This window comes from Pituophis catenifer, unplaced genomic scaffold, assembly GCF_029215685.1.
Source record: "Pituophis catenifer annectens isolate HBS135680 unplaced genomic scaffold, rPitCat1.0.hap2 SCAF_5, whole genome shotgun sequence".
NCBI classification, from domain to species: domain Eukaryota; kingdom Metazoa; phylum Chordata; class Lepidosauria; order Squamata; family Colubridae; genus Pituophis; species Pituophis catenifer.
This window is the reverse complement of record NW_027256885.1, coordinates 6,807,877-6,816,472: the sequence shown is the minus strand read 5'-3', so window position 1 is coordinate 6,816,472 and position 8,596 is coordinate 6,807,877.

The window sequence follows — 8,596 nt, the reverse complement described above, 5'->3', positions numbered from 1 at the left end:
CCATGGCAGGCGGGGCCTGGCAAGGGGCTTGTGGGTTCGGAGTGGTCCTCTGGGCCGCTGGAATGCTGAACTGACTGGCTGGCGTTGTAGGCCTGGGCTGTGGAGCTGGGGATGGCCTGGCTCGTGGTGCTGGCAAAGTGCCTAGGGGAGCAGCCATCTTGGAGGAAGTTGCCTCCGGAAGTGGCCTGGCAGCCATTTTGTTTGGCGGGAAACTGGGTGGGGGGGCAGTCTCTCTGGCGGCAGGCGCCATCTTGGAGAGATCAGGCAGGGGAGTCCTTACCGGGATGGCAGGGATCTCTGGTGCTGCCTCCTCAGGCCTCTTTCTGGCTGCTGCCCTTGTCTTCAGGAGGAAGGCGAGCGCTGCTCGGCACTCCTCTTCTGACATCTCAGCCACTTGCCTGTCCAGGCTTTCATCTGGTCCTTCTGCCCCCTCTTCGTCAGTGCTGAAGAAGCCTTCTCCAGCATCGCTTGGCTCGGCCCCTGGGATCTCTTGCTGCATCTGGGTGGCCTCTGGCTGCCAGGGTGTAGCTGGATGGAAACCCCCTTCAATGTTTTCCATCGTTGATTCAGACTGGGGCTGCTGTGAAGTTCTCCTCCGTTGAAGGCCTCTGGTCACAACAGGGGAGCTTCTCTCACAGGTTATTTTGGAGGGCATCTCGCCTTTTCAACAGCTCCTGGAGTGGAGTTCTGCTACCATTCCCTCTGCTACCATTCTGTGGAAATTGGGATCGTAGAAACACCCAGGAGCATAGAAGAGTCCAAAGGCAGATGCATGAATAAATGTGATAAATGTATTTATTCATATAACAAAACATATTAACTATATACAAAGGCTGTCTTAATATCCATTAGGATAGGGGGCACACAGCGTGTGTGACTACCCCTATCAAAGATCATGTCTCATGGAGAACAAACGTAAAAGAGGGCTTGGTGGAAAGGTTAGAGGGGGTTTTATACTCAGTGTAAGCCCCTCCTCTCCACATAGGGGTGGGGGCACTTTCTGCCTCCACTAGTGTCCGTATGATACATGTGCCAATGGCTTGCAAATACTTGACAATACTGAAAAAGTCTTTGATGGATTTGGCAGCTTGGTGAGCATTGCGGGTCATCTCCTTGTCTTCAAACCAGGTCATGCCTTCCTTCACCCCAGGACTGGATCTTGTGGACTTAGCTGATTCTTGCAAGAATTGCTCCTCAAGCCAATCCTGTAAACTCAACAGAAATGGCTCCTCTTCATGTAAAGAAGTGAATATAAAGGAGACCACATATACATTCTGGGGGTCCAGAATTATTTCTAGCAGCTTGTTCTGAGATGAGATAACTTCTATATTATTTAGAATAGTCAGATAAGATTTGACAAAGTTAATTTCTCTTTTTTTGCTGTCCAGAAATTCATGGAGTCTTTGGCTGTTGAACGGTGACTGGTTGACGGACATCAAGATGTCCACCAGGGTCCCTTCCTCCTGCCCTCCTCCCCGGATGGAAGGCAACATTCTGGCCAGCTGTTTCTGGAAAGTCTGCCTGTGTTGCTTGCACAGATCCTTGAACTGCAGGATCTTCCTCTGGATCTCAGGGAAGGTCTCAGCAATGGGATTCTTGGCTAGATCGTTGCTTTGCATCTGGATTTCATTGAGATCCTCCAAGATCTTTTTAGCATCAACGATCAATTTTACGCTGATATCTCGAACCATCTTAGCTGCTCTGGTGTCCAGCTTGGTCAGAGGGTAGAGCCAGACCCGCACAGGCACAGCGTTCTCTCCATCTTTCCCTAACATTTTTGGCAGAGTTTCATAAACTTTCATGGCATCTTGTAAAGTGACTGGATTTCTCTCCAAAGAAAAGTCTCCGTGGAATTTGCACCTGAACTTCAGAGCATTCTCTTTCTCCTCCTCAGTCAGTTTAACCTCTGCTTCTCCTCCTATAGATATTTCCTTCGTGAGTGTAGCTTGGAGGTTTCCCTCTATATTTTTTACCATCTCCTTTGAAGAAACTTCTCGGTCAAAGACAAAGAAAGCCTGGGCTCCATAGAGGATGGCGGTGACCACGTGAGTGGCTGTGCCATGCTCAAAGATGGCTTTGTGAGAGATATTCTGGATTTCTAGGTGGTTCATTGCCAGCTGTTCATACTTTGTGGTGGTTTTGTATTGAACGGTGACTCTGGCCTGTTTCTTGGACTTCTTTTTGTCGCAAAGATACTTGGCCGATCCTCCCACTTCAACCAGCCCTCCCAGGAAACTGGCCTTGAGGGAGGCTGAGATGTCCAGGGCGGAGGCCTTGTCATCAATGCTGTCGGAAGCAATGATTTCAGATTCAGTTTTGGGCTGAGGTTTCTTGGTCAGGTCCTTCTGAAGAGAGCTGTAGTCCCAAAGGGTGACTCCTGCATGGAACAGAAGAAAACAGGGACATGAATTGAACACCATCTTCCAAAACACCTGCAGCTGGACAGAGGAGCTCCAGAGAGGTGGGACAAGGGAGACATCATTTCCTCTAGTGGGCTCCTTCATTTGTTCTGTCTGGCCATCACCTGCATGTTTTGCAAAATACCACAAACTCCAAAGGCTTTTGACTGAGTAGAGGGGAATGGGAATTGCTATGCACCTCTTGATCTCCACTCCCTGGAGAAACTATGATTTTCATCACATGTTCTGATGTGATTTCTCTGTTCAGACCCCCCTCAGGAAAGGCACATCCCTCACTTCAACACTCTGTGAGATCTGAACTCCTTTTTTAAATCATTTACCAAACCATTTCAGTGACTTTGGTTCGGGAGAGGAAAATTCATCCCGTGATTGGCAATCAAGGGTGCCCTGCTGTGTGCCTGGCCAAAGGGTGGATATGCATTTCTAGGCAGAAGTCCCTACTTGCCTAGCTGCTACCATATTTTCCCCCAAAAAGCCCTACCCTGAAAATAAGCCCCACCCTGATTTTATTGGGGTGGTGGTGGGCTTAATATAAGCTCTTCCCCCCAAATAAGCCCAGTTGTTGGGTGTGGCCCACCGGCCCCTTGGTGCAGTGCAGATACTGCTAATTCTGACCGCAGTGGGGTGGGGGAGAGAGGCGATCCAGATGTGCCACACAGCTGCCTGGCTCACAGGAGGCTCGTGGGAGGCTTATGCGGCGTCACGGGAAGAAGGTGGAGATGGAGGCATGGGGGGTGGGGGAACAATCCTGATGCCTACTCCATGCAGCCACAAGCAAGCCCAGAGAAAAAACGGACTTTCGTTTGCTGCTTGGCACAGTGCAGATACTGTTCAGTCCAAGGGCAGAGGGAGATGCAGTGGGGAGGAAGGAGATTGTTTCAAGGTAGATTTATTCGTCAGTAAAAGCCCCCCCCCCCTTAACAAACCATCATTACAGGTATATATCTACATAAGGCAGGAACCATAACTACCTCACAGACGCAGCTGAAGGCAGCTCCTCGAGAGTCAGGAATACATCTCAAACCAATCCTGCCAAGACTGCAGACATAACCCCTGTAACAGAGATCTGGACAGGCTGCATGGCTGCATGTCAGCTTTGGAAGCCATATTAGCCCCGGAAGTTTCCACACTGCCACCTTCTCATGTGTGGGAAAGTAGGAGGGGGGATTTAGTAGAGAGAATGTAGTTAGACAAAATAGCATTCTTCCTTTCGGTCAAGGTCGTGACAGTCCTGCATCTGGAGAAGGAGTGGTCGGAGTGATGTCTTGAGATGGGACGGATGGGGATTGGGACATGTGATGGACTGATGGGTGCAGGGGATGGATTTGGGGGTTTTGAGTTACTGAGGGAAAACCTGGAACTCTCAGATTGCCAGATGTGCCAGTATACCTATTCTGATAAATGGAACGTTGAGAAAATGCTTGCCTTGGAGTTTTTAACTGGAGTTGGGGTTTTCTGGAACGCTGCCACTGTGTGGCTCACAGGAGGATAGTAGGAGGCTTGTGCAGCAGCACCAGCAAGAGGTGGAGGGACAGTCACAGGAGAGTGGGGGCAGCCAATCCTGATGCCCCGCACAGACGCCTATCAGGCAGGGCCACACACAAACCAAGACACAGTGGGACAGAGCGGGTGGCACATTGGGATTGCCTGCCTCCCCCCCACCCCCAGCCCCGTGCCTCTGGCTTCACCTGGCTTCACCCCACACTATTCACCCAGAGGGAGATGAAGCTTCATCTGTTTGCAAATGGGACACTTTGAAACAGAGCTAATTGCTCCTTTTCAAAGTCTCCCATTTGCAAGCAGGTGAAGCTTTGAGCCTCCCTCATTTCTCTGTCCGGGCAAAAAGTGTTTGGGCGCCTATGGATCACTTGCTAACGGAGCATTTTGGCTGGCTGCGTTGCTTGGCCTCCTGCTCCAGTGCTGGGCTGGTACAGGAAGAAGTGAGCCAGTGGCCACGTGGACTCCTACTGTGCATGCAGGTGCTGACGCAGTGAGGCAGTTGTCAGAGCGTAGAGCCACAGGGCTCCTAAGGGGAGCCGGTGTGCATGTCGGGCACTTCCATGCCTGCCTCGTCATGGTGGCACTCAAAAAGTTAAGACACTCCTGAAAATAAGCCCTAGTGCTTATTTAAGGGCCCAAAAGAAAATAAGACCGGGTCTTATTTTGGGGGAAATACGGGTATTAGCAGACCATGGGCCCAGGAAGCATCCCTGGGCTGAGCCCATGCACTGATGGCAGCTCCAGTCTTTTTCCTGCCAGAGTTTCCTGCAGGAGATGCCCATCCGCCTCCTTGTCTTCCAGCTCCTACCTGGGATGAGGGTATCCCTGCGGCAGTCGTACAGCATCCCCAGCTGGAAGGGGCGGCCCAGGGCTGGGGTCTCAATGGGGGCCTCTGCCTGGGCCATGCTTGGCTCCTGAGTGCCGCTGGTCCTTCTGGTTCCCTGTAAGAGAGAAGAAACTTCTGGAGGACGCCAGAACTGACTGATGACTCTCCGAGGGGACGCAGGATGGGCACCAGCCACCCTCCACCCACTGATGTCAGTTCGCTTTGTCAGGAAATTCCACAGCTTCTGTGTCCAAAGGGAGTCAGAAAACTCTGACGTGAACTTGAAGTTTTATAACAATGAATATATATTTACAATATACGGCAAACAAGGCCAGGGGAGCAGGAACATCGTGAGGTAAATCATCAGGTAAACCCCAGAACAGCAGAGACAGAAGAAAAAAGGCGGGAAAAAGAGCAACTCCCCCTTCTCCCCCAGCAACCAATCATAACCTAGATTGCCTCAGGCAGGGGCCCACGGTGCCTTCCAACCAATCAGCGACAACCATGTTCTCTGGCCCAGTGTACACTTTGCTGTTTGAGTTATTAAAGGAAATATCTTAGAACAGGGGTGTCAAACTCACGTCGTCATGTGGCGTATTGGGACTTTCCGCCCCTTCGCTAAACCGGGGGTTCAGGTGGCTGCGGGCCGTGAGTTTGACACCCATGTCTTAGAACCACTCCAATTTTATAGCTGGACAGCATTTAAACCGAGTTGTTCTGCAAGATCTTTGTGTCTTTGTATGCTCCATGGCTTTGGGATGACATCAGCCAAGTTGTTTTCTGGTGGAGAATAAATTAGGTCTATTCAGTGGTGGGCTGCAAATTTTTTAACAACTGGTTCTCTGGCTGGGTAGGCATGGCCAGTTGATCATATGACTGGGGGGGTGACGTCACTCATCACACCCAGCCCCGCCTCCTGTCCACCCAGCTCAAAGGCAGAGGTAGGATTCAGCCGGTTGGGACTAATCCCACCACTGGATGGCCCCGCCCCTGCCCATTGTTCAGCCTGTTTTTTGGCCGTTTTGGGGGGCGTTTTCAGGCCATTTTTTAGGGCTGTCCCAAAAAACAGGCCGAAAAACAGGAGGGGGCAGGGCCAGCCAGTGGTGGGAGTTGCCGGTTCTCCAAACTGCGCCTAATCTTAACTACCGGTTTGCCAGAACCGATACGAACCTCTGGGTCTATTGCATTTTCTTTCATCGCTTCTCTTGACGTAATAAATACTTTAGGTCAACATGTTTGCTTCTGGTTTTTTACTCTCTCGCCTGTTGCCATTTGTGTACATGTTGTGTTATCTTCAAACACTGGTTTAATGCTCTTTGCTTCACTATCCACATCCTTTAACTATTGTGTTAACTCTGAACACAATTATGACAACCCTGTGAGCTCCGCCTCAGCCGTGGAATTGGCAACGGAAGTCCGTTTTCTCGATGGCCAACCAACTAGTCTCCTGTTTGCACGCATGGCAATACAGTCCTGAAGTTGACCTTGTATCTTGTACACAGATCATCCATAAGTGCAACCAATGCCGTTTCTGTCCTATATCCAAGCCTGAATTATGAAGACTGCTAAAGGTTTGGATAATCCATTTCATCCAGAAACCTCTGGAGCTGCCACACAGCCACCCTCTCCAGAAACTTCCCCCAAAAGGAAGATGGGTTGATCTTTGGATGACCTCAGAGGTCATCTAGTCCAACCCTCTGCTCAAGGATGAGACCATTACAGAATCATAGAAGGACAGAGCTGGAAGGGGCCTCAGAGATCATCTAGTCCAACCCCCTATTCAAGCAGGAGACCCTTAGAGAATCATAGAATCACAGAGTTGGAGGTCACCTTGGAGGTCCAGAGATGAAGCACCCATGACGTCTGGTGGCAAGCAGTTCCACTGGTGAATTGTTCTCACTGTTAGGAAGTTTCTCCTTGATCCCAAATTGTTTCTCCCCTTGATGAATTTCTGTCCATTCTTGGAAACCAACCAAGGAGAGAAGCAACCTAGAACCAAGGTGAAACCACCCCCCCCTCACCCGCAGAGGGCAAAGCGTGATCCCTTCAGGGAGACCAAAATTTGGAATTGTGGACGGGGGAGATGGAATTGAGGAGGATAATTGGGGGGGGGGTGTCGGAAGAAGGAGTTGCTTCCCTACTCCCGATTCGTGGTCTCACCTTATTTGGCTGCCAGGAGAGAATTCAGCAGCCTTCAGAAAAGGAGCAATTGTTGCTAAGTTCCCTGCTTTTCTCCTCCTTCCCCCTCTCCAACCTGAAGTTCTTATTTCTTATTCTTATTCTTATTTCCAATTTATATACCGCCCTTCTCCCTGAGGACTCAGGGCGGTGTACAGCCAGAATTAAAAACATGAAATACAAATATTAAAAAACAATTAAAATATATATAAATTTGGCCCAAAAATTAAAAATCACAAACCAATTAAAACATTTAAAAATTTCTTCTTAAGCCAGCCCGGCTTGCTGGAAAAAGTGGGTTTTAAGGGCACGGCGGAAGGCACTGAGGTCTTGGAGTCTCCTTATCTCTAGGGGCAACTGATTCCAGATGGTAGGTGCCCCCACAGAGAAGACCCTCCCCCTGGGGGTCACCAGCCTACATTGATTGGCTGATGGCACCCTGAGGAGGCCCTCTCTGTGGGAGCGCACGGGTCGATGGGAGGTCGTCGGTAGCAGCAGGCGGTCTCGAAGATAGCTAGGCCCGATGCCATGGAGCGCTTTAAAGGTGATGACCAACACCTTGAAGCGCACCCGGAAGACCACTGGGAGCCAGTGCAGCTCGCGCAGGAGCGGTGTTACATGGGAGCGCCATGCTGCTCCCGTCACTACCCGCGCTGCTGCATTCTGGACCAGTTGGAGCCTCCGGGTGCTCTTCAAGGTGAGCCCCATGTAGAGAGCGTTGCAGTAGTCAAGGCGAGAGGTGATGAGGGTGTGAGTGACTCTGCACAGGGAATCCCGATCAAGAAAGGGCCGCAACTGGTGAATCAGGCGAACCTGATAAAAGGTCCCCCTGGTTACAGCCGTCAGATGTTCCTCCAAGGACAGCTGCATATCCAGGAGGACTCCCAGATTGCGAGCCCTTTCTGTGGGGGCCAAAGACTCGCCCCCAATAGTCAGTGATGGAGTCAAATGACTATATCGGGATGCCGGGAGCCACAGCCACTCAGTCTTGGAAGGGTTGAGCTTGAGCCTGTTCCTCCCCATCCAGATCCGCACAGCCTCCAGGCACTGGGACATCACTTCAAGGGCATCGTTGGGGTGGCCTGGGGTGGAGATGTACAGTTGGGTGTCATCAGCGTACTGGTGGTATCTCACCCCGAAGCCACGGATGATCTCGCCCAGCGGCTTCACATAAATGTTGAACAGAAGGGGCGAGAGGACTGATCCCTGCGGCACTCCACAGATGAGAGGCCTCGAGGTCGACCTCTGCCCCCCTGCCAACACAAACTGCGACCGGTTGGAGAGAAAGGAGGAGAACCACCGCAACACGGTGCCTCCCACCCCCAACTCTTCCAGCCGGTGCAGCATGATACCATGGTCGATGGTATCAAAAGCCGCTGAGAGATCTAACAGGACCAGAACAGAGGAGCAACCCCTGTCCCGAGCCCTCCAGAGATCATCAACCAACGCGACCAATGCCGTTTCCGTGCTGTGCCCAGACCTGAAACCCGACTGGAACGGATCTAGATAAGATGTTTCCTCCAGGAATTGTGGGAACTGTCGCACGACCACACTCTCAACAACCTTCGCCATGAAGCAAAGGTTGGAGACAGGACGGTAGTTGGCCAATATTGCCTGATCCAGGGATGGCTTCTTGAGGAGGGGCCTCACCACCACCTCTTTCAAGGCAGTG